The 27089-nt window shown below is 49.8% G+C and overlaps 1 pseudogene; it reads right to left on the bottom strand.

The window, feature by feature from the left end:
* Window positions 1-27089, bottom strand: part of LOC142302201 (phospholipid scramblase 3-like) — a 122827-nt pseudogene that overhangs the window by 35236 nt on the left and 60502 nt on the right.

Here is a 27089-nt window from a genome sequence, read left to right as displayed (position 1 = left end):
GAGTGCATCGAGGACCTGCGGTGGAGTACGTCGAGGACCTGCGGTGGAGTGCGTCGAGGACCTGCGGTGGAGTGCGTCGAGGACCTGCGGTGGAGTGCGTCGAGGACCTGCGGTGGAGTGTGTCGAGGACCTGCGGTGGAGTGCGTCGAGGACCTGCGGTGGAGTGCGTCGAGGACCTGCGGTGGAGTGCGTCGAGGACCTGCGGTGGAGTGCGTCGAGGACCTGCGGTGGAGTGCGTCGAGGACCTGCGGTGGAGTGCGTCGAGGACCTGCGGTGGAGTGCGTCGAGGACCTGCGGTGGAGTGCGTCGAGGACCTGCGGTGGAGTGCGTCGAGGACCTGCGGTGGAGTGCGTCGAGGACCTGCGGTGGAGTGCATCGAGGACCTGCGGTGGAGTGCATCGAGGACCTGCGGTGGAGTGCGACGAGGACCTGCGGTGGAGTGCATCCATGAGTTTCACCACATGTCCTTAATGCGTTCCACCGCAGGTCCTCACGTTCCACAGCGTTTCGCTGGTTTGTACGACTGCGGGGTCTTTCTTCTTTCTTTTGGGGGGTGTCTGTGTTCTTTAATGAAGTGTCCTGCAGTATTCTTAAATTTTTTTAGCTACATGGACACTTCATTATTGATCTGCAACTAGGGCTTATTTTCGGGGTAGGGCTTATATTTAATTCTTACTTCGAAAAGGCTGAAAATTCCTGCTAGGGGAATAGGGTAGAACTGCCTCACCTCCCGAGTACAGGTCACAGTCCCGCCTCACCTCCCGGGTACAGGTCACAGTCCCGCCTCACCTCCCGGGTACAGGTCACAGTCCCGCCTCACCTCCCGGGTACAGGTCACAGTCCCGCCTCACCTCCCGGGTACAGGTCACAGTCCCGCCTCACCTCCCGGGTACAGGTCACAGTCCCGCCTCACCTCCCGGGTACAGGTCACAGTCCCGCCTCACCTCCCGGGTACAGTTCACTGTCTCGCCTCACCTCCGGGGTACAGGTCACAGTCTCGCCTCACCTCCCGGGTACAGGTCACAGTCTCGCCTCACCTCCCGGGTACAGGTCACTGTCTCGCCTCACCTCCCGGGTACAGTTCACTGCCTCGCCTCACCTCCCGGGTACAGTTCACTGTCTCGCCTCACCTCCCGGGTACAGTTCACTGTCTCGCCTCACCTCCCGGGTACAGGTCACAGTCTCGCCTCACCTCCCGGGTACAGATCACAGTCCCGCCTCACCTCCCGGGTACAGGTCACTGTCTCGCCTCACCTCCCGGGTACAGTTCACTGTCTCGCCTCACCTCCCGGGTCACAGGTCACAGTCCCGCCTCACCTCCCGGGTACAGGTCACTGTCTCGCCTCACCTCCCGGGTACAGTTCACTGCCTCGCCTCACCTCCCGGGTCACAGGTCACAGTCCCGCCTCACCTCCCGGGTACAGTTCACTGTCTCGCCTCACCTCCCGGGTACAGGTCACAGTCTCGCCTCACCTCCCGGGTACAGTTCACTGTCTCGCCTCACCTCCCGGGTACAGGTCACAGTCTCGCCTCACCTCCCGGGTACAGTTCACTGTCTCGCCTCACCTCCCGGGTCACAGTTCACAGTCTCGCCTCACCTCCCGGGTACAGGTCACTGTCTCGCCTCACCTCCCGGGTACAGTTCACTGTCTCGCCTCACCTCCCGGGTACAGGTCACAGTCTCGCCTCACCTCCCGGGTACAGTTCACTGTCTCGCCTCACCTCCCGGGTCACAGGTCACAGTCTCGCCTCACCTCCCGGGTACAGGTCACTGTCTCGCCTCACCTCCCGGGTACAGTTCACTGCCTCGCCTCACCTCCCGGGTACAGGTCACTGTCTCGCCTCACCTCCCGGGTACAGTTCACTGTCTCGCCTCACCTCCCGGGTACAGTTCACTGTCTCGCCTCACCTCCCGGGTACAGGTCACAGTCTCGCCTCACCTCCCGGGTACAGATCACAGTCCCGCCTCACCTCCCGGGTACAGGTCACAGTCCCGCCTCACCTCCCGAGTACAGGTCACAGTCTCGCCTCACCTCCCGGGTACAGGTCACAGTCCCGCCTCACCTCCCGGGTCACAGTTCACAGTCTCGCCTCACCTCCCGGGTACAGGTCACTGTCTCGCCTCACCTCCCGGGTACAGTTCACTGTCTCGCCTCACCTCCCGGGTACAGGTCACAGTCTCGCCTCACCTCCCGGGTACAGTTCAGTGTCTCGCCTCACCTCCCGGGTCACAGGTCACAGTCTCGCCTCACCTCCCGGGTACAGGTCACTGTCTCGCCTCACCTCCCGGGTACAGTTCACTGCCTCGCCTCACCTCCCGGGTACAGTTCACTGTCTCGCCTCACCTCCCGGGTACAGTTCACTGTCTCGCCTCACCTCCCGGGTACAGGTCACAGTCTCGCCTCACCTCCCGGGTACAGATCACAGTCCCGCCTCACCTCCCGGGTACAGGTCACTGTCTCGCCTCACCTCCCGGGTACAGTTCACTGTCTCGCCTCACCTCCCGGGTCACAGGTCACAGTCCCGCCTCACCTCCCGGGTACAGGTCACAGTCCCGCCTCACCTCCCGGGTACAGTTCACAGTCCCGCCTCACCTCCCGGGTACAGGTCACAGTCTCGCCTCACCTCCCGGGTACAGTTCACTGTCTCGCCTCACCTCCCGGGTCACAGGTCACAGTCCCGCCTCACCTCCCGGGTACAGGTCACAGTCCCGCCTCACCTCCCGGGTACAGGTCACAGTCTCGCCTCACCTCCCGGGTACAGGTCACAGTCTCGCCTCACCTCCCGGGTACAGGTCACAGTCTCGCCTCACCTCCCGGGTACAGGTCACAATCCCGCCTCACCTCCCGGGTACAGGTCACAGTCCCGCCTCACCTCCCGAGTACAGGTCACAGTCTCGCCTCACCTCCCGGGTACAGGTCACAGTCCCGCCTCACCTCCCGGGTACAGGGGACAGTCTCGCCTCACCTCCCGGGTACAGGTCACAGTCCCGCCTCACCTCCCGAGTACGGGTCACAGTCCCGCCTCACCTCCCGGGTACAGGTCACCTCACCTCCCGGGTCACAGTCCCGCCTCACCTCCCGGGTCCAGGTCACAGTCCCGCCTCACCTCCCGGGTCCAGGTCACAGTCCCGTATCACTGTGATGACATGGACTCTGAATGCCTAGCATGGGTTAAAGTTTCTTAACATTCCGCCAGACATGAAGACAGTTTGTTTACAGATGGGGGATGATCCCTCATTGTTCTACAAGACTCTTGGGAGTTTAGTATTGAAGTTTTTGTTGACTCATGTAATTGTTTTGGCCACTGAAGGCCAGACACCCAGATAACTCAATTATGTGAACTTCCCATTGTATTACTAAGTGAATTGCTAGATGTGATGTAACTTACCTGTCTCACCCTTGTCTCTGGATACTTGAATATAGCTTGAAATTCATCCAATAAAAGAAGCAATCTTGTACATGCAATCCAATAAGGGCACAGTATATCCGAAGGGAAGGCTATGGCTATAAAAGGGGACTTCTTTAAGTCACCAGTGGTTGATAGATGTTGCATGATCCAGTCTAAGCTCTTAGGAGCTGACTAGGGGATCAGAACCAGGATGCCTTTTGGACTCGGTCTAGGGACTTTGGCTCCGACTAGAGGATCACTTGGCTACAAGGCTTCAATCTAGGGACTCCGATTCCGATTGGAGACCGTACCACAGTCTAGGGATTTCGATTCCGGCTGCCAGGATTATATCACATCATCATACCAGAGACTACTTAAGGAGGAAACCCAGGTTGGGACAATTTGGTCACCTGGCTACAGACTTTGCGGTCCTCAGCCAGCTTCCTAAATCTGGCGTTATTCCATTCTCTGTGGGTGCCTGTCGAAAGCGGGGTGCTGCTGGATTGGAGTAAGTAGCCCTGGAACCTCTGAGGCACGGACATTCTAATCCCTGGTGAGCAGCGGAAGGGTGAGAAAATGTTGCCTGTTACATTTGTGTGTTTTGCTGGTTATGGGTTATGTGCCGTTAATATTTTGGGGATCCAATAAAGTCTTATTATTGTGATTCCCTCACCCTGTGTTGTCTGAGTAGTGTTCCACCCACGGTTAAGGAGGTAGTGCGGTCAGTTGGGATGAGCACTGGGCCACGCTGTCTTTCTAAAGGCGGCCGGGCCAGCTAATGAGAGCACCCACTGACCCCCGTGTCTCCACAGGAGTGCACCCACTGACCCCCGTGTCTCCACAGGAGAGCACCCACTGACCCCCGTGTCTCCACAGGAGTGCACCCACTGACCCCCGTGTCTCCACAGGAGAGCACCCACTGACCCCCGTATCTCCACAGGAGAGCACCCACTGACCCCCGTGTCTCCACAGGAGAGCACCCACTGACCCCCGTGTCTCCACAGGAGAGCACCCACTGACCCCCGTGTCTCCACAGGAGAGCACCCACTGACCCCCGTGTCTCCACAGGAGTGCACCCACTGACCCCCGTGTCTCCACAGGAGAGCACCCACTGACCCCCGTATCTCCACAGGAGAGCACCCACTGACCCCCGTGTCTCCACAGGAGAGCACCCACTGACCCCCGTGTCTCCACAGGAGAGCACCCACTGACCCCCGTGTCTCCACAGGAGAGCACCCACTGACCCCCGTGTCTCCACAGGAGAGCACCCACTGACCCCCGTGTCTCCACAGGAGAGCACCCACTGACCCCCGTGTCTCCACAGAAGAGCACCCACTGACCCCCGTGTCTCTACAGGAGAGCACCCACTGACCCCCGTGTCTCCACAGAAGAGCACCCACTGATCCCCGTGTCTCCACAGGAGAGCACCCACTGACCCCCGTGTCTCTACAGGAGAGCACCCACTGACCCCCGTGTCTCCACAGGAGAGCACCCACTGACCCCCGTGTCTCCACAGGAGAGCACCCACTGACCCCCGTGTCTCCACAGGAGAGCACCCACTGACCCCCGTGTCTCCACAGGAGAGCACCCACTGACCCCCGTGTCTCCACAGGAGAGCACCCACTGACCCCCGTGTCTCCACAGGAGAGCACCCACTGACCCCCGTGTCTCCACAGGAGAGCACCCACTGACCCCCGTGTCTCCACAGGAGAGCACCCACTGACCCCCGTGTCTCCACAGGAGAGCACCCACTGACCCCCGTGTCTCCACAGGAGAGCACCCACTGACCCCCGTGTCTCTACAGGAGAGCACCCACTGACCCCCGTGTCTCCACAGGAGAGCACCCACTGACCCCCGTGTCTCCACACTCACCTCCCGGGTACAGGTGCAGCCGCAGCTCTCCAGCAGCTGCAGAACCTCATTTCCGCTGTTGTCCATGATCTTCACGTCGTACAGAGGTGCGCAGACCGCAATATGCTGAAACGCCTGGAACAGTCGCTGACCAACATGGTTCAATATATCAAAGCTGCAGCTCAGACCCTGCGACACCGTATCTGGTGGGAAGAGGCACAAGAATAGATCAGTACCAGAACCCAGAGGACTGTCACATCAGACAGATAGGACCATAGTCATGGACAGCCCCGATGTAGAAGACAAAAATGAGGCCAAACTCGAGAAGACAACACACCATGCAAGGTCCTATCTCCAGGTAATAGCAGGGTGTGTGGAGCCACCAGCCTGGAAGCAAAACATCAACCACTAACAGAAGAATGGAAACCATGAATGAGATAGAAACCCGGCACGAACCCACTAGACTGCGGGACCCCAGAGGATATAACACTAGACTGCGGGACCCCAGAGGATATAACACTAGCCTGCGGGACCCCAGAGGATATAACACTAGACTGCAGGACCCCAGAGGATATAACACTAGACTGCGGGACCCCAGAGGATATAGCACTAGACTGCAGAACCCCAGAGGATATAGCACTAGACTGCGGGACCCCAGAGGATATAACACTAGACTGCGGGACCCCAGAGGATATAACACTAGCCTGCGGGACCCCAGAGGATATAACACTAGACTGCAGGACCCCAGAGGATATAACACTAGACTGCGGGACCCCAGAGGATATAACACTAGACTGCAGGACCCCAGAGGATATAACACTAGACTGCGGGACCCCAGAGGATATAACACTAGACTGCGGGACCCCAGAGGATATAGCACTAGACTGCAGAACCCCAGAGGATATAGCACTAGACTGCGGGACCCCAGAGGATATAACACTAGACTGCAGAACCCCAGAGGATATAGCACTAGACTGCAGGACCCCAGAGGATATAGCACTAGACTGCGGGACCCCAGAGGATATAACACTAGACTGCAGAACCCCAGAGGATATAACACTAGACTGCGGGACCCCAGAGGATATAGCACTAGACTGCAGAACCCCAGAGGATATAACACTAGACTGCAGAACCCCAGAGGATATAGCACTAGACTGCAGAACCCCAGAGGATATAGCACTAGACTGCGGGACCCCAGAGGATATAACACTAGACTGCAGAACCTTAGTGGATATAACACTAGCCTGCGGGACCCCAGAGGATATAACACTAGACTGCAGAACCCCAGAGGATATAGCACTAGACTGCGGGACCCCAGAGGATATAGCACTAGACTGCAGAACCCCAGAGGATATAGCACTAGACTGCAGAACCCCAGAGGATATAGCACTAGACTGCAGGACCCCAGAGGATATAACACTAGACTGCAGAACCTTAGTGGATATAACACTAGACTGCGGGACCCCAGAGGATATAGCACTAGACTGCAGAACCCCAGAGGATATAACACTAGACTGCAGGACCCCAGAGGATATAGCACTAGACTGCAGAACCCCAGAGGATATAACACTAGACTGCGGGACCCCAGAGGATATAACACTAGACTGCGGGACCCCAGAGGATATAACACTAGACTGCAGAACCCCAGAGGATATAACACTAGACTGCGGGACCCCAGAGGATATAACACTAGACTGCAGGACCCCAGAGGATATAACACTAGACTGCAGAACCCCAGAGGATATAACACTAGACTGCAGAACCCCAGAGGATATAGCACTAGACTGCGGGACCCCAGAGGATATAGCACTAGACTGCAGAACCCCAGAGGATATAACACTAGACTGCAGAACCCCAGAGGATATAGCACTAGACTGCGGGACCCCAGAGGATATAACACTAGACTGCAGAACCCCAGAGGATATAACACTAGACTGCAGAACCCCAGAGGATATAACACTAGACTGCGGGACCCCAGAGGATATAACACTAGACTGCGGGACCCCAGAGGATATAACACTAGACTGCGGGACCCCAGAGGATATAACACTAGACTGCGGGACCCCAGAGGATATAGCACTAGACTGCGGGACCCCAGAGGATATAGCACTAGACTGCAGAACCCCAGAGGATATAACACTAGACTGCAGAACCCCAGAGGATATAGCACTAGACTGCGGGACCCCAGAGGATATAACACTAGACTGCGGGACCCCAGAGGATATAGCACTAGACTGCAGAACCCCAGAGGATATAACACTAGACTGCAGAACCCCAGAGGATATAACACTAGACTGCAGAACCCCAGAGGATATAACACTAGACTGCGGGACCCCAGAGGATATAACACTAGACTGCGGGACCCCAGAGGATATAACACTAGACTGCGGGACCCCAGAGGATATAACACTAGACTGCGGGACCCCAGAGGATATAACACTAGACTGCGGGACCCCAGAGGATATAACACTAGACTGCGGGACCCCAGAGGATATAACACTAGACTGCGGGACCCCAGAGGATATAACACTAGACTGCGGGACCCCAGAGGATATAGCACTAGACTGCGGGACCCCAGAGGATATAGCACTAGACTGCAGAACCCCAGAGGATATAACACTAGACTGCGGGACCCCAGAGGATATAACACTAGACTGCAGAACCCCAGAGGATATAACACTAGACTGCGGGACCCCAGAGGATATAGCACTAGACTGCGGGACCCCAGAGGATATAGCACTAGACTGCAGGACCCCAGAGGATATAACACTAGACTGCGGGACCCCAGAGGATATAGCACTAGACTGCGGGACCCCAGAGGATATAGCACTAGACTGCGGGACCCCAGAGGATATAACACTAGACTGCAGGACCCCAGAGGATATAGCACTAGACTGCGGGACCCCAGAGGATATAGCACTAGACTGCGGGACCCCAGAGGATATAACACTAGACTGCAGGACCCCAGAGGATATAGCACTAGACTGCGGGACCCCAGAGGATATAACACTAGACTGCGGGACCCCAGAGGATATAGCACTAGACTGCGGGACCCCAGAGGATATAGCACTAGACTGCGGGACCCCAGAGGATATAGCACTAGACTGCAGGACCCCAGAGGATATAACACTAGACTGCAGGACCCCAGAGGATATAGCACTAGACTGCGGGACCCCAGAGGATATAGCACTAGACTGCGGGACCCCAGAGGATATAACACTAGACTGCGGGACCCCAGAGGATATAGCACTAGACTGCGGGACCCCAGAGGATATAGCACTAGACTGCGGGACCCCAGAGGATATAACACTAGACTGCAGGACCCCAGAGGATATAACACTAGACTGCAGGACCCCAGAGGATACAACACTAGACTGCAGGACCCCAGAGGATATAACACTAGACTGCGGGACCCCAGAGGATATAACACTAGACTGCGGGACCCCAGAGGATATAACACTAGACTGCGGGACCCCAGAGGATATAGCACTAGACTGCAGGACCCCAGAGGATATAACACTAGACTGCGGGACCCCAGAGGATATAACACTAGACTGCGGGACCCCAGAGGATATAACACTAGACTGCGGGACCCCAGAGGATATAACACTAGACTGCAGGACCCCAGAGGATATAACACTAGACTGCAGGACCCCAGAGGATATAACACTAGACTGCGGGACCCCAGAGGATATAACACTAGACTGCGGGACCCCAGAGGATATAACACTAGACTGCGGGACCCCAGAGGATATAACACTAGACTGCAGGACCCCAGAGGATATAACACTAGACTGCAGGACCCCAGAGGATATAACACTAGACTGCGGGACCCCAGAGGATATAACACTAGACTGCAGGACCCCAGAGGATATAACACTAGACTGCAGGACCCCAGAGGATATAACACTAGACTGCGGGACCCCAGAGGATATAACACTAGACTGCGGGACCCCAGAGGATATAGCACTAGACTGCAGGACCCCAGAGGATATAACACTAGACTGCAGGACCCCAGAGGATATAACACTAGACTGCAGGACCCCAGAGGATATAGCACTAGACTGCGGGACCCCAGAGGATATAGCACTAGACTGCGGGACCCCAGAGGATATAGCACTAGACTGCAGGACCCCAGAGGATATAGCACTAGACTGCAGGACCCCAGAGGATATAACACTATACTGCGGGACCCCAGAGGATATAGCACTAGACTGCAGGACCCCAGAGGATATAACACTAGACTGCGGGACCCCAGAGGATATAACACTAGACTGCGGGACCCCAGAGGATATAACACTAGACTGCGGGACCCCAGAGGATATAACACTAGACTGCGGGACCCCAGAGGATATAACACTAGACTGCGGGACTCCAGAGGATATAACACTAGACTGCAGGACCCCAGAGGATATAACACTAGACTGCGGGACCCCAGAGGATATAACACTAGACTGCAGGACCCCAGAGGATATAACACTAGACTGCAGGACCCCAGAGGATATAACACTAGACTGCGGGACCCCAGAGGATATAACACTAGACTGCAGGACCCCAGAGGATATAACACTAGACTGCAGGACCCCACAGGATATAACACTAGACTGCGGGACCCCAGAGGATATAACACTAGACTGCGGGACCCCAGAGGATATAACACTAGACTGCGGGACCCCAGAGGATATAACACTAGACTGCAGGACCCCAGAGGATATAACACTAGACTGCAGGACCCCAGAGGATATAACACTAGACTGCGGGACCCCAGAGGATATAACACTAGACTGCGGGACCCCAGAGGATATAACACTAGACTGCAGGACCCCAGAGGATATAACACTAGACTGCGGGACCCCAGAGGATATAACACTAGACTGCAGGACCCCAGAGGATATAACACTAGACTGCAGGAAAAACCAACAAACCCTCGGACAGAGCAGAGGGAATCCAGCGTCCGTGATCCAGTAAGAAAGGCTTTAGAGAAAACACCACGAGTATAATATGCCGCGCGGTTCGGATCACTTATGCTCCTTCTTCATCGGCCATGAGAAATGATCCTGAGTGGTCAGAAACGCGCTGCATACTTTACTATTATTTTGTGTTCTCTTTTCACGGAGTTTTGAAGGAAGCCTTTTTTTACAGGATCGGGGGAGCTATGGGACTAAACCACCAAAGCACAGAACACCAGGGAATATAACACTAGACTCCAGGACTAAACTGCCAAACCACAGGACAAAAAATGAATATACCACTACACTGCAGAACTAAACCGCAAAAGCACCGGACACCAGGGATATAAGACTAGACTGTCAGAATAAATCCACATAATTACAAGATACCAGGCAATATGACATTAAACTGAAAGTCTCAACCACAGGCCATCAGGCCACATAACAACAGTCCAAGAACGCAAGAGTACACCAACAGGGACTGGAGCATTACACCAGTGGACACCAAGAACAGGAGCAGTACACCAGTGGACATCAAGGACTGGAGCATTACACCAGTGGACACCAAAAACAGGAGCTTTACACCAGTGGACACCAAGGACTGGAGCATTACACCAGTGGACACAAAAAGCAGGAGCGGTACACCAGTGGACACCAAAAACAGGAGCAGTACACCAGTGGACACCATGGACTGGATCATTACACCAGTGGAAACCAAAAACAGGAGCAGTTCACCAGTGGACACCAAAAACAGGAGCAGTACACCAGTGGACACCAAAAACAGGAGCAGTACACCAGTGGACACCAAAAACAGGAGCAGGACACCAAAAACAGGAGCAGTACACCAGGGGACACCAAGGAAAGGAGCATTACACCAGGGGACACCAAGGAAAGGAGCATTACACCAGTGGGAACAAAGTACTAGAGCATTACACCAGTAGACACCAAGGACTGGAGCATTACACCAATGGACACCAAGAACTGGAGCATTACACCAGTGGACACCAAGGAAAGGAGCATTACACCAGTGGACACCAAGGAAAGGAGCATTACACCAGTGGACACCAAGGAAAGGAGCATTACACCAGTGGACACCAAGGAAAGGAGCATTACACCAGTGGACACCAAGGAAAGGAGCATTGCACCAGTGGACACAAAGTACTAGAGCATTACACCAGTGGACACAAAGTACTAGAGCATTACACCAGTGGACACCAAGGACTGGAGCATTACACCAGTGGACCCCAGGGACTGGAGCATTACACCAGTGGACACCAGGGACTGGAGCATTACACCAGTGGATACCAGGTATTGGAACAGTTCACAAGTGGACACCAAGCACTGGAGCATTAAACAGTGGACAGCAGGGACTGGAGCATTAAACCAATGGATAGCAGATAATGGAGCATTACACTAGTGGACACCAAGGACTGGAACATTACACTAGTTGACACCAAGGACTGGAACGTTACACCTGTGGACACCAAGTACTTGAGCATTACACCAGTGGACACCAGGGACTGGAGCATTACACCAGTAAGTGGACACTAAGGACTTAAACTTTACATCAGTGGACACCAAGGACTGGAACATTAAACTACTAGGTATTAGGGAATTAATTGCATCATTTGTCCTTATATCTACGCCTAAATTGCGTAGGAACCACGATACGAGGCACAAGTACATAAAATCTTGTACAATAATATTTGCTACAGAAAATTAAGATATAATCCATTAAATTACTTCCTTAAAGAGTTAACTAATATTCTAGATAAAGCGGTAGAACAGGGGACTAGCACCAAAAAACTAAAAGAGGGAATTTTGAGACCTAACCCCAGAATGCCAACTTTCTATCTAGTGCCCAAACTACATAAAAATCCAAAAGACCCCCCCCCCGGGAGACCCATAGTATCGGGAAATGGTGGTTTGAATGAACCAATATGTGATTTTATTGAGTTCTACCTAAAAAAATTGGTAGAGGCCCTCCCGTCACACATCAAGGACACCACCACAGCCCTACAGAGCCTAGATAACCGGAACATAGGAAGAACATCCCTCATGGTCACAGCTGATGTGGAGGCTCTATATTCGTACATCAAACATCAGGACGGATTAGAGGCCAGCTCCTTCTCTTTACACACCAGTAATTTAGATCCGGAACTGATACAGCTAATTTTGGACCTATTAAATTTTATCTTGACACATAACTGTTTTTTGTTTCAAGAGGAAACCTATGTCCAGATACAAGGAACAGCTATGGGGGCCTCTTGTGCCCCCTCTTATGCAAAATTTTTTTTAGGCTTGTGGGAACAAAACATCTTCCAGGTGGATCCGGTGGAGTCGGTGTGTCTGGTCCAGAATTGGATCAGATACATCGACGACATCTGGTTCATCTGGGAGGGGGACGAGAGGGGCCTACACAAATTCATGGATGGTTTAAACCATAATAACAAAAATATAAGACTCACATATAAATATGGTAGGGAGGTGGAATTTCTCGATATAAAAATTAGGGCCACAATAGAAGGGGAATTGGTCACAGATGTATTTCAGAAAGAGACAGCAACGAATACGTTGCTACATGCAACGTCCTGTCATCCACATATATATCTAACAGAGGGAGGAGTAATTACGCATTTATAATATGCAAAAAGATTTTTATTGGTACAAAATAAACTCAAAAATACAATACAATTGTATAAAACACATTAAAAACTTGAAGTATTACAGTGTATGATACACAATGAAGGAGATTTGGAACACTATGCAGGTTATAATAACTGTGGCTTTATAATATTATCGTTTATTACAACAGCAGTGTGCCGTTACTTTGTGTCTGTGCGACTGTTAACAATAGTGGATGTCCACCCTTGCTGTGAACTCAGAGCAGTGCTGGTGCTAAGGCTTGTAAAATTCTATCACTATAGACACATAGTGTGAGCCCGCATATAGTGCGTGTGCAGCAGTCACATATAACAAAGTTATCATTTAAATGAAGCCAAATAGTTTAGGATCATACCCATATTAGTAACTTCCACGTGTTGTCTCCTGTGCCCCGATGCGCATTTCACATCGTGCTTCCTCAGGGGGCTGCTAGATAATCGGCACCCCACATCTTATAAAGACGAACATTCACATAAGCCAGCTGGCAGTCATTAGCGGCGCACGCATTGATATGTAGCGTTACTTACGGTTCTGTGCGCGCGCCTGCCGCACTCCGGTCCCTGGCCCCGGATCGCGCCGCTGGCTATGGGGTTGACGCGTGTGCGCTGACTTTTGGAGTCGGTGCGCGCACGTCCTCGCCGCTGACGAGCGGCGGGCCTGGAGGGGTGATCGGACGGTGGCATGCGTGCGCCGCTAATGACTGCCAGCTGGCTCATGTGAATGTTCGTCTTTATAAGATGTGGGGTGCCGATTATCTAGCAGCCCCCTGAGGAAGCACGATGTGAAATGCGCATCGGGGCACAGGAGACAACACGTGGAAGTTACTAATATGGGTATGATCCTAAACTATTTGGCTTCATTTAAATGATAACTTTGTTATATGTGACTGCTGCACACGTTGTGTTCAAACAGAGGTATGCACTATATGCGGGCTCACACTATGTGTCTATATCGATAGAATTTTACAAGCCTTAGCACCAGCACTGCTCTGAGTTCACAGCAAGGGTGGACATCCACTATTGTTAACAGTTGCACAGACACAAAGTAACGGCACACTGCTGTTGTAATAAGCGGTAATATTATAAAGCCACAGTTGTTTGCGTAAAGTATATAATCTTACTTCGTTGGTTTTAACACCTGATATGCTATCTGTGTTGGAAAAGGGCTTAAACTATTGTATACCAGAATCATTTGACTTGACTGATTTTCATATTGATTTATTTAAGGGCTGTAGAAAACTGCATTTAAAAAATTTTTATAGTCAAAAGAAAAGCTTGCCCACTTCTGAAGTAACCGATTTACAATGTGAAATAGGTCCACTTGGCTTTTTTGGTACAAATAATGAATATACTGCTATTGAAAAAGATGCGTCTGTTCTTTTAAGTATAGCGGACCCCAGTCACATTGAACCCGGTTCTTCAGGTATTGTAAGTACCCAAATAAATCCTACATCTAGTTCTTCATTTTTTAATAAAGGGATAAAATCTACCTTTTGCCCCCCACTAACGCCTGGGAACAGCATAGACTTATTTCAGGAGCTGGTAATAAAAGATATACAAGCTCTAAAATACCCCTCTCCTCCTCAGAACCTCACTCGGGGGGAAACCGCGGCACTAAAAATCCTGCAGTCACAAAAAGATATTATTATCCGCAGAGCGGACAAGGGGGGCGCCACTGTTCTATTAACAAAAGAAGCCTATTTGCAAGAAGCCAATAGGCAACTTCAGGATATAAGAGTATATCAGAAATTATCTAATGATCCCACTGGGTCTTTTGTTAAAAAACTTAGAAGCCTTTTACATAAATATGTCAGTTTAGGTACTATTTCTAAAAAAACTGCTGAAAAATTACTCCCTCTTTTTCCGAAAAAACCTCATTGGTATTATCTGCCAAAGATTCACAAGAACAGTGTCTCCCCCCCTGGCCGCCCTATTGTGGCAGGAATAGGTTCAGTGACAGAGCCCTTATCTCACTACCTAGAATGGCTACTTAAACCACTACTGACCCGCATCCCCTCGTTCTTAAAAGATACGGGAGATCTAATTAAAATGCTTGATAATTTTCAATGGCAGAAAGGTTTCTCTCTTGCCGCTTTGGATATTGAGAGTCTGTACACCCGTATCCCGCAGGATCAGGGTGTGCAGACCATTAAGAGAGTCTTGCTGAATTTTGACCAGAATCCAATCTTAGTAGACTTCATCACAGAAGCCTTAAGCTTTATTTTGCATCATAATGCATTTAAATTTGATGATCAGTGGTACTTGCAATGCGGGGGTACCGCGATGGGTACCCCCGCTGCATGTACTTTTGCAAATCTCTTTTTGGCAGCATTTGAGGAAGACTTTATCTACAGTCCTAAAAATCCATATCTGAAACATATAAAAAAATATGCCAGATACATGGATGATGGCTTCTTTGTATGGGACGGTTCTGCGCAGGATTTTGAAAATTTTGTGTCATATCTAAATAATGATAATTCCTACAACATGTACTTTACACATGTTTTTGGGGACCAAAAATTGGATTTTTTAGATGTCACACTCAGTATATCGGATGGTATTATTGACAGACAAGTATATAGAAAACCAACTGCAGTGAACACTCTGCTTCATTTTAATAGTGCGCACCCCTCCCATACAAAGAGAGCCCTTCCATATGGACAATTTCTGCGGCTAAAAAGAGTACACAATAATTCTGAGACCTTTCTGCATCAAGCATCAGACTTGAAAAAACGTCTATTAGAACGAGGATATCCCATATCAGTTATCAATTCTGCCTTCGAAAAATCCTTAAATTATGATCCAAATGATAAAAATAAGAATAAAGAATACAAAAATAAAAGTGGAAATAAGAATAAAAATGTAAATGCCATTTCGAAAAAAAAAAAAATCGAAAGTTCAAATAGATGCGTTTTTAATTTTAAATTTAATTCCATGTATGATGCAATAAAATCAAGCATCAAAAAACACTGGCATTTAATTAATAAAGACAAGGATCTCTGTGAAATGACAAACGAGGGTCCTTTGATTTCATATAGGCGATGCAAAAACATAGGAGATGTTCTGATAAATAATCGTATTACTACACCCAAACTAGGTACGTGGCTAGACCGAAATAAAATCAAAGGAAACCATAGGTGCGGCGGCTGCCCCTTTTGTGAATATCACTGTACAGGAGACACTTTAAAAATTGGTACTGAGCTATTCAAAATAAAAGATCTTATCACATGTAAGTCCAATTATCTGGTATATGTTATTTTTTGCCCCTGTCAAAAATATTATATAGGTAAAACAATTCGGCCTTTATATGTTCGATTTAGGGAGCATTTTAAGTCTATAACCTCCGGGATAGGTTCTCCACGTTTAATTGCCCATATGCAGGAACATCATAGTGGTAATCCACGCCTCTTAAAATTTGCAGGCGTAATAAAAATTAATCCCTGTCCCACTGGAGGTGATATGCACCGTTCTTTACTTAGAAAGGAATCGAGATTGATTATAGACTTAAATGCTCTCGGTCCTCTTGGCCTGAACGACAAGAATGATTTGTCAGTGTTCCTATAATGCTGGTCTTCTTCTATAAGCCTGTTTTTTATAGTGTTTTTTGAGATGTCTTTGGTTAAACTATAATGAACACTATATTTAATTTTTTACTCTAACTATACCCATGTATGTTACGATTATTTATAATCCATTTTGGAATTGATATGTAATAAGTTTCTATGTGAATTTGATATATGTGCAGCTGGTATGTTTTTAATTTGCACTTCATTCACGCAAGGACGCTGCACCCAATTCACCTGTTATTTAAGGGTGGATGCAGCACCTTTGCATGCACTGGACCCGTAGAAGCAAGGTTACTTGCGAAACGGCTGCCGTCGTCCGACGTGGCACCCCCTCATCCTCCCTCACTACCTGTACCCCTGATGTGATCGTGGAATAAAAAGAAAAATATTTTATTCGACCTTTGGAGTGCGACCTTTCATCTCTTCATTGTGGATCTTGTATCGCCTTTGCTTTGGGACACGCACCCAGGTCTCCACCTGCCTGAAAGCACAGCTTTGTCAGCCTTAGGGTACTTTCACACTTGCGTTATTTTCCTTCCGTTACAATCCGCCCTTTTGGGAAACAGCGGAATCCGTTAACGGATTCCGCTGTTTCCCATAGACTTGTATGGTTGACGGATTGTACCAAAAGGAGCTGCGTTGCTTCCGCTGGGCGACGCTCCGTTGCTTCCGCCCAGCGGGAGGAACGCAGCATGTAACGTTATTTTGAGCAGCGGAATCCTCTGGATTTCACTGCGCATGCTCTTTTTTTTTTTTTTTTTTTTTTTTTTAAATCAAACTTTATTTTGGCTCGCGGTGGCCGAACGTTCAGCTGAGCGCCCGGCCGTCGGCAAGCGACAGCGCTCAGCTGAATGACCGGCCACCAGCATGCCCGGCCGCCGGCAAGTCACAGCGCTCAGCTGAGCGCCCGCCCGCCGGCATGCCCGGGCGCCGGCAAGTGACAGCGATCAGCTGATCACCCGGCGGCCGGCTGCAGGGAGCGATCAGCTGATCACCCGGCGGGCGGGAGCGATCAGCTGATCACCCGGCGGCCGGCTACTGGGAGCAATCAGCTGATCACCCAGCGGCCGGCTGCAGGGAACGATCAGCTGATCGTTCACTATAGTCTGCCGCTGGTAAAACCGGGAAAAAAAAAAAAAAAAAATCAAAACGAATTGCGTTGTTTTGCAGCATCCGTTGTGTCACTATATGCAACACATCCGTTGCATCCGTTACACAACGCAATGCAACGGATACCGTTCAACGCAAGTGTGAAAGTAGCCTTACAGGGATCAGCGGTGCCCGGTATCCTCCACTCAGCTTTAAGCCACAGTTATTATAACCTGCATAGTGTTCCAAATCTCCTTCATTGTGTATCATACACTGTAATACTTCAAGTTCTTAATGTGTTTTTATACAATTGTATTGTATTTTTGAGTTTATTTTGCACCAATAAAAATCTTTTTGCATATTATAAATGTGTAATTACTCCTCCCTCTGTTAGATATACATGTATTATGGAGTTAGCATAAAAATGGAAATCTGGATAAGTCTATGTCTAGTCCTGTCATCCACAGTCCACCTTAAAAGGGATTCCTGCTTCACAGTTTTTGAGAACAAAACGTATTTGCACGACACAGGAAGATTGTAACAAACAGGCTAATGACTTAAACAAATCGCTTTCTACATAGAGGATACAGCAGGAGATGGATAAAGAAGGGCTACAGAAGGGCTAATGAAACAACAAGAGATGCCCTCTTGTATCCTAACCCAAAAGAGGCGCAAGAACAACCAGTAAGGCTATGTGCACACGTTGCTTTTTTTCCAGCGCGGAAAAAAAACGCACCCTCTGGCAGAGGGGAGAATTGTAAACAATGCTTTTTGAGAAAAACGCATCGAAAACGCATGCGTTTTTCATGCGTTTTTCATGCGTTTTTCATGCGTTTTTTTTTGGTGCGTTTTTTAAGACTTGTCAGTGTTAATAAAGTTGGTTGAACACAGACCTTTGGAAAAAAATCCCTGTGATGTCATTTCCTTCTCCACATTCTGTTTGGATAAATGGGAGGGCTTGGAATGGAAGGAGCACCATTTGAATTTTGGAAAAGTTGAAATAAACTTCGCGCACCGAGCCCCTTGGGTACCTATACGTCAGAAAACCCCCACAAGTGACCCCATTTTGGAATCTGCACCCATCAAGGATTTTATTCAGGAGTATATTAAGCATTTTGAATCCACAGCTACTTCACCCAAAATGTTGCTGTAGCAACAATATTCTCACTTTTAGGCCCGTTTCACACGTCAGTGAAAAACACGCACATGTCCCTCCGTGTGCCGTGAATCACGGCACACGTGGGTTGTCTAAGTGCAATCCGGGCTCCGTTCTCCGTGGCCCGTGATTGCACTCAGTAATCAACTCACCTGCGCCCGCTCCCTCTCTCCATGGTGCTGATCGCTCCCGCGACGCAGCATCCGGCCGGCGCTGACCCCTGCAGCAGCTGCTTCCGGGTCGGCTGTGTCGCACATCATGAATATGCGCGACAATAATGAGCCGGCTCAGAAGCAGCAAGCTGCACAGGCTGCAGAGGACATCGCTGGATGCCGGGTGAGTTAAAATGATTTTTATTTTAAAAGCACGTTTTTTTCTGGCACGTGTTTCACGGATCACACCACTGCGTGGTCCGTGGAACATCAGTGATGCCAGAAAAAAAATGGACATGTCTCCGTGCAGCAATCACGCACACGCGGGTACACCGCACGGAGACACGTGCAGTGAAAAATCACTGATGTGTGAGCAGACCCATTCATTATAATGGGTCTGCGTATGTCAGTGATCCTGGTACGTTTAAAAAAAAGAACAAACGTACCAGAATCACTGACGCGTGAAAGGGGCCTAAGGCTATGTGGCCATGATCCAGCAACACGACGTCTAGTACACAGTGTCAGCCTTCCTGCAGCTGCCCATGCCCACGATTTGGGTTCAGGCTGCTGTGGAGCTCTATGCTACCTGCAGAGAACACTCTCGTCTCCGCAGCATAAACTGACATGCTGAGGCTCGGGAAGCCACGCTACCGGTCAGTTTATGCTGCGGAGAAAAGAAGCAGAGTGGGCATGGGATCTCCAAAAATCCTTCCACTGTGCTTCTACTGCACAACGCAGCGTTATGGACGCAGGGAAAACACTCAGCGCCCATAACGCTGCAAACCCTGATTGTGGGCACACAGCCTAAAATGTGTCAATGGATGAAGGGATGTCAAATATATATAACGTCCCACCCCCGTCTGCATATTCTAAACTGGCAATTTTAGTACCTTTCATGTGACACTAAAGGATGCCTAGCTTAGTATTTATCCAAAAAAAAAAAACAAAAAAACAAACAATGAAAAAAATGGCGTGGGTCCCCCCTATTTTTGATAGCCAGTCAGGGTAAAGCAGACAGCTGTAGCCTGCAAACCACAGCTGGCAGCTTCATCTTGGCTGGTGATCAATTTGGAGGGCTCCCCAGGCTTTTTTTTTTATTTATAAATAAAGAGTTAAAAAAAAAATAACGTGGGGTCCCCCCAAATTAGATCACCAGCCAAGGTGAAGCTGACAGCTGGGGTCTGGTATTCTCAGGGTGGGAAGAGCCATGGTTATTGGACTCTTCCCAGCCTAAAAATAGCAGGCCGCAGCCGCCCCAGAAGTGGCGCATCCATTAGATGCGCCAATCCTGGCGCTTCGCCCCAACTCATCCCGCGCCCTGGTGCGTTGGCAAACAGGGTAATAAATGGGGTTGATACCAGATGTGTAATGTCACCTGGCATCAAGCCCAGCAATTAGTGATGTCACGGCGTCTATCAGATACCCGACATCACTAATTGACAGTAAACAAAAGCAAAAAAAATGACAAAAAATGTTTTATTAGAAAAAACACTCCCTAAATCATTCCCTTGTTCTCCAATTTAATCAAAAAATTTGAAAAAAATGGGTCAGCAGAAATCCATATGGACGTCCCACATCGCCTCTGGACCTTCTAGAATATGGGGGCACGCTCAGGGAACGTATCCCCCATTTTCTAGGAGGGCAGACCCTCCATTTGAGGAGAGTGGGTGCAAAGAATCTGCACCCATTCTCCCCGGGTCACAGCTGCAGAGTGCCGAGCAGCCAGCGCAGCTCTCTGAACACCGTGCTGGCTGTCAGCTGCTCTGCTCATGTGACCGCACTGACCGGCGTCTGCTGTGAAGGAGGAGGGGCCGCGGGGGATCAGCGCTGCGACCGGACAGGTAATGGGGAATACCGGGGGAGAATAGGGGGTGACCGGGCAGGGCCTGGGGGCATTTTTCTGTCGCATGTGTTATTGCACATGCAACAGAAATCATAGGAGCACGGCGGCCGGTGCGCTACTGTGCGCGCGGCCATGTTGGATTTTCGGGAGGGGGGTCGGGGGTCGGGGCGGGCACTTTGGCGACACCGGGGGCTTTCCTGAACTTTGCCAGGAAGTGAGGTCAACAGGAAACCTCTTGACCTCACTTCCAGGTAAATGCCTGCGTTCTGGCGTGCCGACAAAGCCCGCGGACCGCAACAAAAAAGCAGCGAACTGCGGTGTAGCTGCGTTCTGACCCACATCATTGATTCAATGGGGGAGAGAACGCAGCCACACCGCACAAAAGAAGTGACATGCTGCTTTTCTTTCCGCACCGATTTTTGGCATCCAAAACGCTACGTTTAGAAACGCAGGTGTGCACTGATTTTTCGGCTTTCTCATACACTTTGCTGGGAAAGCTGAACGCATGCAATTTGCCACTGAAACGCTGCGGTTCTAAACGCAGCGTTTCCGCGGTAAAAGACGCAACGTGTGCACACAGCCTAAGGGTGATTACAACCTTCCACAATCAATGGGGACAGTTCCTATCTATTTTACTGTTAATGATTGTTGTACATATACCCTCTCTCACTTGGAAAGCGCCATGGAATAAATGGCGCTATAATAATAAATAATAATAATAATAAATAATATTTAAAAAGACATTGGAATGTGTTACAATCAGACCCTATTCTCAAAAAAATGCATCCCGGATAATCCAAAGGTAACAGCAAGAAGCAGCAAAAATCTAAAAGATTCATTAGTTCACAGTTACCATCAAAAAAGCAGAGCTAACCCATTCCATCCCACAGCCGGCGTCTGCCCTTGTGGACGCTGTAAAGGATGCAGGAATATGGATATGTCGCGGGCGGAGGAGGGGACGCTGCGCTCTCCCACTGCTGCTCGGGTCCGGCTGCCCTTGTGGACTCTGTAAAGGATGCAGGAATATGGATATGTCGCGGGCGGAGGAGGGGACGCTGCGCTCTCCCACTGCTGCTCGGGTCCGGCTGCCCTTGTGGACTCTGTAAAGGATGCAGGAATATGGATACATCCTTCTCTTTAAGGGAAATAAAGATTCAAAGATCTATGATATAAGAGCACATCTCACCTGTACCTCAAAAAACGTTATTTATCAAGCAGAATGTCCCTGATAGGCCTCACCACACCAGATCCTAAAATAAGGGTGAGGGAACATATAAGGGACATCGAAAAAGCGAAGACAGCAAAGGAGGATGAACATCGAAAATCAATCCCCAGACACCTCCAAAAATGTCACCAGTGCAATCCAATAGGACTTAATGAATCTAGGACCAAGAGGGGGTGATGTAAGTAAAGCCTTGGCCCATTTGGAAAGCCAATGGATCTTCAGACTAGGCACGGTCACACCTCAAGGACTCAATGAACACTTTAACTTCAACTGTTTTTTGGAGTAATCCGGCATTGGAGGTCTCTACCATGGATTCCTCCACTTTTATGTATTAACACAATAGGATTTTAGGGTTGTTTTAATTACACACACATATGCTCAACATCAAAACAACATATATAGGGTGCAGTCATGGACAAAGGATAAGAACACATGGCCGTGAACCCTGGGGCTCCCGCAGGATGAGGAGGCAGAGACACGTATTAATAGGGGTCCTTTGTTTGCCCTAGACTTCATCTAATCTAATTTCTCATGACAATATTGACCGCTCCATGGAAGAAGCAATGGCGGCCTTGGACGCTCCATGGAAGAAGCAATGGCGGCCTTGGACGCTCCATGGAAGAAGCAATGGCGGCCTTGGACGCTCCATGAAAGAAGCAATGGCGGCCTTGGACGCTCCATGGAAGAAGCAATGGCGGCCTTGGACGCTCCATGGAAGACGCAATGGCGGCCTTGGACGCTCCATGGAAGAAGCAATGGCGGCCTTGGACGCTCCATGGAAGAAGCAATGGCGGCCTTGGACGCTCCATGGAAGAAGCAATGGCGGCCTTGGACGCTCCATGGAAGAAGCAATGGCGGCCTTGGACGCTCCATGGAAGAAGCAATGGCGGCCTTGGACGCTCCATGGAAGAAGCAATGGCGGCCTTGGACGCTCCATGGAAGAAGCAATGGCGGCCTTGGACGCTCCATGGAAGAAGCAATGGCGGCCTTGGACGCTCCATGGAAGAAGCAATGGCGGCCTTGGACGCTCCATGGAAGAAGCAATGGCGGCCTTGGACGCTCCATGGAAGAAGCAATGGCGGCCTTGGACGCTCCATGGAAGAAGCAATGGCGGCCTTGGACTGGTTAACATAAAAGAGAGAAAAGAAATGAACACATTTAAAAGAAGAAAGCGTGGCTTCCCCCCTCCGCCCTCACCCCTACTCATCATGGAGCGTAATGATCAATATCCCATTAACAACTGGTTTTGATTCTATAGATTATATGATGTAAAAATGATGAAGGGTAATAGCATAAGAGGTTAATAAGTAAGGGGCCGTGATTGACAGACGTCGGTTGCTGGGTGCAGGGGGAGGGGGAGCCACAAGATTAATAAGAGGATTAACATGAAATTGTTTAACCACCAATCAATAGGTATTAATAAGTGAATATATGAAGGAGTCAGTAAATTAATATACAAAAGATAAATGGATTGAAATTATTGGGATTTGGAGGGTTAGAATAAATGGAAATATGCTAAAAGACTGAATGTAACAATCACTACAAATACCAAAAATTTAGAAGGGGAAAAAATAGCAAGTCTAAAGGCCCTGTCACACACAGAGATAAATCTTTGGCAGATCTGTGGTTGCAGTGAAATCATGGACATATTGGTCCATTTGTACAGCCACAAACCTGGCACTGATTGTCCACAATTTCACTACAACCACAGATCTGCCGCAGATTTATCTCTGTGTGTGACAGGGCCTTAACAGTGATTAGATTATACACACAGAGATGATAGAAAAGTAAGAATGGGAAGAATCCATCATTCCTGGTATGTGTGATGAGATGCCGATAATACTATCACGTAGAATAACAGGGGTCCGGTCCCATAAAATGTAATAACAGAACTCCCCTATTAGATATAGTTTTAATCTCGGAGTATTACCCACAGCCACAAAAATCCCAAGGCACTATAGTCACGCTAATGTCAGTACACAACCCCCTTACACTATAAGCAGCTGTGAGATAGAAATTCCCCCTGCACGCAAAATCACCCCGCTTACCTGGGAGCCGATTCTGACATCACGGCAAATTTGGCGCGCATGCACGATCCTGATTTCCACGGCAGCAATACTGTGGTGACTGACACGCAGCGTGCGCTCCAGATGCCGGAACTTGAAATTGGCACGTGAACCCGGAAGTAAGGGCGATTGCGCGTCACAACAAAGGGAAACCCCACAAACGTCACTACCCATGTGACGGGAATCACTCATTAAAGGCATCGCTATATAAAGGCACAACTTATAACACAGGCACACATCCCCTGAAGAAGTGGGAAACACGCGTCGGGACTAAGGACAGCACAACCACATTAAGTATTAAACAGGTTGGTAAAAGCTGCGCTTGACCATATTATCTCCCAGGTTAACCAACCTCCCCACTAATCACTAGTATGCAGTGCAAATTTAATAGCACATGGGAGGAATAGGGAGTAGGAAATAGTACATTTAAGCATCCACATGGAGGAGAAATTCTACCAATTAATGCAGAATGGTCACGATAAATGTTAATAACAGGTCAATGCAGCAATAGAACCTAAAACAGTGGAATTGGAGCAAGTCCAGTGTGAAAAATTTTTTTGTGACCTTGTTTACACTTATGTATGTCAATGAAAAATATTTTTAAATTTTGTATTTAATAAAGTATTAATATTAAGGAAATGCACCAATGTAGATCTAAACAACTGGACACCATGGACTAGGATGATTCCACCCGTCACACAGGAGCACACAACAATAGTATTTTGTATAAATATATATTTTCTTACATTTCTCTTTGACGATTAGCTGGTTAATCTGAAACAGAAAACCATCATTAGTGATGACTCAGAAAGGAGAAATGGACGACATCACAACCAGAAAGACAGGCAGGGGACACAGGGGGACACAGGCGGGAGAAACAGGCGGGAGAAACAGGCGGGAGAAAGGAGGAAAAGGAAGGAGAAATGGACAACATCACAACCAGAAAGACATGCAGGGGAGACAGGGGGACACAGGCGGGAGAAACAGGCAGGAGAAACAGGCGGGAGAAACAGGCGGGAGAAACAGGCGGGAGAAAGGAGGAAAAGGAAGGAGAAATGGACGACATCACAACCAGAAAGACAGCCAGGAAAGTCATGCAGGGGAGACAGGGGGAAAAGGAAGGAGAAATGGACGACATCACAACCAGAATGACATGCAGGGGACACAGGGGGAAAAGGAAGGAGAAATGGACGACATCACAACCAGAAAGACATGCAGGGGAGACAGGGGGACACAGGCGGGAGAAACAGGCGGGAGAAACAGGCGGGAGAAACAGGCGGGAGAAAGGAGGAAAAGGAAGGAGAAATGGACGACATCACAACCAGAAAGACATGCAGGGGAGACAGGGGGACACAGGCGGGAGAAACAGGCGGGAGAAACAGGCGGGAGAAACAGGCGGGAGAAAGGAGGAAAAGGAAGGAGAAATGGACGACATCACAACCAGAAAGACATGCAGGGGAGACAGGGGGACACAGGCGGGAGAAACAGGCGGGAGAAACAGGCGGGAGAAACAGGCGGGAGAAAGGAGGAAAAGGAAGGAGAAATGGACGACATCACAACCAGAAAGACAGCCAGGAAAGTCATGCAGGGGAGACAGGGGGAAAAGGAAGGAGAAATGGACGACATCACAACCAGAATGACATGCAGGGGACACAGGGGGAAAAGGAAGGAGAAATGGACGACATCACAACCAGAAAGACATGCAGGGGAGACAGGGGGACACAGGCGGGAGAAACAGGCGGGAGAAACAGGCGGGAGAAACAGGCGGGAGAAAGGAGGAAAAGGAAGGAGAAATGGACGACATCACAACCAGAAAGACATGCAGGGGAGACAGGGGGACACAGGCGGGAGAAACAGGCGGGAGAAACAGGCGGGAGAAACAGGCGGGAGAAACAGGCGGGAGAAAGGAGGAAAAGGAAGGAGAAATGGACGACATCACAACCAGAAAGACAGCCAGGAAAGTCATGCAGGGGAGACAGGGGGAAAAGGAAGGAGAAATGGACGACATCACAACCAGAATGACATGCAGGGGACACAGGGGGAAAAGGAAGGAGAAATGGACGACATCACAACCAGAAAGACATGCAGGGGAGACAGGGGGACACAGGCGGGAGAAACAGGCGGGAGAAACAGGCGGGAGAAACAGGCGGGAGAAACAGGCGGGAGAAACAGGCGGGAGAAAGGAGGAAAAGGAAGGAGAAATGGACGACATCACAACCAGAATGACATGCAGGGGAGACAGGGGGACACAGGCGGGAGAAACAGGCGGGAGAAACAGGCGGGAGAAACAGGCGGGAGAAACAGGTGGGAGAAAGGAGGAAAAGGAAGGAGAAATGGACGACATCACAACCAGAAAGACAGGCAGGAAAGTCATGCAGGGGAGACAGGGGGAAAAGGAAGGAGAAATGGACGACATCACAACCTGAATGACATGCAGGGGACACAGGGGGAAAAGGAAGGAGAAATGGACGACATCACAACCAGAAAGACAGGCAGGGGAGACAGGAGGAAAAGGAAGGAGAAATGGACGACATCACAACCAGAAAGACATGCAGGGGAGACAGGGGGAAAAGGAAGGAGAAATGGACGACATCACAACCAGAATGACATGCAGGGGAGACAGGGGGAAAAGGAAGGAGAAATGGACGACATCACAACCAGAAACACAGGCAGGGGAGACAGGAGAAAAAGGAAGGAGAAATGGACGACATCACAACCAGAAAGACAGGCAGGAAAGTCATGCAGGGGAGACAGGAGGAAAAGGAAGGAGAAATGGATGACATCACAACCAGAATGACAGGCAGGAAAGTCATGCAGGGGAGACAGGAGGAAAAGGAAGGAGAAATGGACGACATCACAACCCGAAAGACAGGCAGGAAAGTCATGCAGGGGAGACAGGAGGAAAAGGAAGGAGAAATGGACGACATCACAACCCGAAAGACAGGCAGGAAAGTCATGCAGGGGAGACAGGAGGAAAAGGAAGGAGAAATGGACGACATCACAACCAGAATGACATGCAGGAAAGTCATGCAGGGGAGACAGGAGGAAAAGGAAGGAGAAATGGACGACATCACAACCAGAAAGACAGGCAGGAAAGTCATGCAGGGGAGACAGGAGGAAAAAGAAGGAGAAATGGACG

Source organism: Anomaloglossus baeobatrachus, chromosome 4 (genome assembly GCF_048569485.1).
Source record: "Anomaloglossus baeobatrachus isolate aAnoBae1 chromosome 4, aAnoBae1.hap1, whole genome shotgun sequence".
Taxonomy (NCBI): Eukaryota; Metazoa; Chordata; class Amphibia; order Anura; family Aromobatidae; genus Anomaloglossus; species Anomaloglossus baeobatrachus.
Note: the sequence above shows the minus strand (reverse complement) of the source record. Positions and strands in the feature narration are given on the sequence as shown.